General features: G+C 45.4%; 1 long non-coding RNA gene across 1 annotated transcript; it reads right to left on the bottom strand.

Annotated features, from left to right (window-relative positions):
• Positions 1-1,084: 1,084 nt before the first annotated feature.
• Positions 1,085-1,334, bottom strand: LOC107376226 (uncharacterized). The gene is made up of 2 exons (XR_008566132.2): positions 1,235-1,334; positions 1,085-1,167 (listed from the first exon to the last, which is right to left on the bottom strand). It is a non-coding gene; the product is annotated as an uncharacterized lncRNA (long non-coding RNA).
• Between the last annotated feature and the right edge of the window lie 2,619 nt (positions 1,335-3,953).

Raw genomic sequence — 3,953 nt, 5'->3', positions numbered from 1 at the left:
TACCACCCACCAGTAATCCCGGAACTACTGGTGGGCTTGCCCCTTTTAACCGTAAGCCACAATTTGAGATTCTGTGCCCCGGCTGACCACAATAGAGGCAAAGGTTAGCGGAGAGACGACGTTGTCGCTCCTCCTGGCTTAACTGGGTTCTGCCGATCTGCATAGGCTCCTCCCCAGAAGATGATGCCACTGGTGGCTGAGTAGTTCTGGTCTGAGTCAGTGAAAAATGTGGCTTCCTAGAACCCTTAGAATGCTCCTTGAGGTGTCTTTCGATTCTTATGGTCAGGGCTATAAGGGCTTCTAGGTCGGGAGGCTCCTGACATAATGCCAACTGATCCTGGAGACGGTCATTTAATCCCTGGGTGAATGCTCCCAGTAATGAACCACGATCCAGTGAGGAAGTTGCTGCCAGCGTGCGGAATCCTATTGCGAAATCGGCTACAGTTTGGTTTCCCTGACGGAGATTCCACACCCTTTTGGCTACCTCAGCTGGGGACTCAGAATGATCGAACGTTTGGTTAAATTCTGTCAGGAATTGTGAGAGCGAACCGCGCAGAAAACTGGAGTCATGGCTCCTGGCTTCAGCCCAATCTAAAGCTTTACCACGGAGTAGCCCGATAATATAGGAAATTTTTACTGAGTCTAATGTGAAAGCTTCAGGTGATCTTTCAAAAGCTAACTGGCAGTTAAAGAGAAATCCGCGGCATTTGCCGAACTCACAGGAATAGATGTCTGGAGGGGGAGAGTTGGGTATCCGGAAGTTTACAGCAGGCGGCGGAACCGGAAGTGCGGACGGAAGAGAAACTGGAGGCTGCTGAACTGAAGGTTCCGGGGGGGTTAAGCTAGTTGTGAGATTACGTAAAATAGGTTCCATCTGGAGTAATCGTCGGTGGGAGTCGGAGACTTGCTCCAGTAAGCCATGGATGACGCGTTCATGACGTGCGAGTATCTCAGAAGCAGCAAGCGGAGTGGAAGACGGGTTGGATTCTGCAATGAGGTCAACGTTATGGCCGGATGATTCTGTCATGGCGGGTGAGATTTTCTTGACCCCCAACATGCAGAATCATCACAAGAAACTGGCAAGTAAGTAAAACGTTCTTTATTATTAAATCAGAGGAACGGGAACAGGCGACGTGCAGGCTGGCAGCAAGGCTCCAGGAGAGGATTCTGAGGAGGGAGAAAGAGTGAGTATATGGAGGGAAGGATGGAGGATAATCTGAGGAGGAGAGCTTACTGATGTAGATAGTGGTGAGAGCCTCTGGAAGGGCTAGGTCAGGTCCGGGTGAGCAGGAAGGCTCCAGAAGGAGGAGGGACTGTCGAATATGAGAGGAGGTAGGAGCGGAGGCTTGGTGGGTGCAGGTGAGCGGCTGAGAGCGGGCGGCCAGGGGAGGAGACAGCGTGAGATGAAGTGCAGGAATCCGAGCTGGTATTGAGATGGTGGAGTGTGGAGTGAAACCTGGAGCAGAGCAGAAAAGAGAAGTCAGGGTCTTTTCTGGTTGACAGGAAATCCAACATATAATTCTCAAAAATCTTGGTAACAACAGGAACTAGAAAAACACTGGATCAAAAAACGGGTCAGAGGCTAGAGCTACCCAAAGCTGAGCAATCATCCGGCGTGGTGAAGTGTCACACTGCTCCTTAAATCCCCTGGGCCTTGATGACGGGATCAGCTGCAGCTGGTGGCTCTCAGACACACCCACCTGCAACAATACTCAGAGCAAACAGATTACATGCAGGAGGCTCACCACGGACCGTGACAGTTATTTATGCTTTTATCTCCTCCCATCTAGATTACTGTAACACACTCTTCGCGTTTTAATCAAAAAGACTTTGTCCGTTGGTCCAGAACTCTGCAGCGAGGCTCCTAACTGGAGCAAACAGAAGAGCACACATCACTCCTGTTCTAATGTCTCTGCACTGGTTACCCGTTAACTTTAGAGTCCATTTTAGAATCCTGACCATAACCTTCAGGGCTCTACATGGTCAAGCTCCTTCCTATATTACTGAACTGTTAAAGCCTTATGCCCAGTGGCGGAGCTTGATATGTGCAACATGTGCGGCCGAACAGGGCGGCAGTCTGGAGGGGGCGGCATTTAATTTCTTTTTTTTTTTTCTTCCATCAACTGATACATCAACAAAACATAGAAATCACATGTTCTTCATAATAATAATAGTGATGAGTAATGATAATAACAATATTTCTGTAATAAAAGCACAACGAAGTCATTGTTTGCATTTATATTGGGATTTTATTGCGCCCCCTTGTGTCCGCCGCGCCTCTGTAGTGCGCTCTATAGCGCCCTTCATCAGGTGGGGGGCGGAGGGATCTCGGAGAGTGATGATTGAGGGATACAGGTACCGTTTCACATATCACCGCTCACAAACATAATGGAGAAGAAGCGGTCGAAGCCATCTGGTGCCCAATTTCGGAAAAAAAGAAAAGAAGAGGAGGAGAAACGAGGAAAAGATGTAGGTATGCATCTCTTTATTATTTAGTTGGTATTTTTCCTGCCTGCCCCCCAACTTATTGATTAACTAACCTCTCTAATCTGAACGTTTTGCATGGTGCTACGATGATCCCTTCAAATGTCTTGCTAGCTTCTTATGTTGCATGTATTTAGAACTACTTCCAACCGCTATAGCTTTTTCTTTAAATGAGCTTTTATGAAAAGCTAAGAGTGGGAAAACCGAAAGGCTGATAACCAAACGCTATCAAATTAAAATGAGTCTTTGAGAATTTTGCTGAAATACATTGACGGCGGGCGGCAGGTCTCGCGCCGGCGCCATTCGCCTTTCTTTTTGGACTCGGGAAATGAGCTACGTATTATTTACCCCACGAAAAACGGAGCGGCAGCGGGCCGCTGGAGGTGCCCTGCTAGTAAGATCCAGTTTATACTGTAAACTGCCATCAAATAAAAACTATAATAGCTAGAGCGGTCTTTTTTAGCTGAAAGTTGATACTGTCTCGCCTTTCAGCACTGTACAAGTCGATGATGTCATCGTGTTGCGTTAAGTGTGCTGCACAGCACACCGCGGCTAAGTTAACTCACAGTGACCTTGAAGCAGCGTGGGAGAGTTGAAGAATTTAACCAGTTAAAATGGATTCATGGATATTTAATCAATAGTTGTGGCTCCTCTGGTCATTTAGTTCTTTGTGTGCCGGAGACATTTGCTGAATAAGGAAATAAAAACTTAAAATGACAAAAAAATTAGGGAAAAACACTTGTTTTGTATTTTATCAATTATTAATGATTAATAGATTGTTGGTGTTTTAACTTTTGGTAAAGGAAAACACACAATTTCCAGGCAGCCCCAGTCTGGAGAAGTGATGGTGACATCAGCCGTTAAAAATAAATAATACTCTGAGGTTTTTATGAATAATTTGTACTTTTACTTGAGTATTTCTCTAACACCAGTACTTTTACTTGTAAATGAGTAATATTTTAGCAATGTAACAGTACTTGTACTTGAGTACAGATTTTCAGAATTCTTTCCACCACTGCTGAAAACTGTAAATGCTCATTGTAACATGTTAATTAAAATGCTAAAGCAACAGACGTGACATGAAGATTGTATTGTTTGTTTTATGCAACATCAGGAGCCCTACACAGATATTTTGGGATGACATCAGCTGCCACTGAGGAACAGCCAACTACCTCCACTGCTCATACCAGTAGGCCAGTATTTGAACTCGAGGAGGGACAGTCTGCTGGCACCACATCTCCCCAGGAAGATACTTTAGGTGGGTTTTGCACACGTGTGTGTGTCCAGCAAACATTTAGCTATAGACATTTAAATAGTATTTTCACAGAATATGGGAATTGTTCCATATAGCAATGTGGTGAGTTATGCTTCCATTTTCTGTCAATAGAGAGACCAACCAGTATATGTGAACTTGATGAGGGACAGCCAGCTGCCACGTCTCCCCAACAAGATATGTCAGGTAAGTTTTG

This window comes from Nothobranchius furzeri, chromosome 8 (assembly GCF_043380555.1).
Source record: "Nothobranchius furzeri strain GRZ-AD chromosome 8, NfurGRZ-RIMD1, whole genome shotgun sequence".
In the NCBI taxonomy this organism is placed as follows: domain Eukaryota; kingdom Metazoa; phylum Chordata; class Actinopteri; order Cyprinodontiformes; family Nothobranchiidae; genus Nothobranchius; species Nothobranchius furzeri.
The sequence above is the reverse complement of the archived record's forward strand: the minus strand, read 5'-3'. Positions and strand labels throughout refer to the sequence as shown.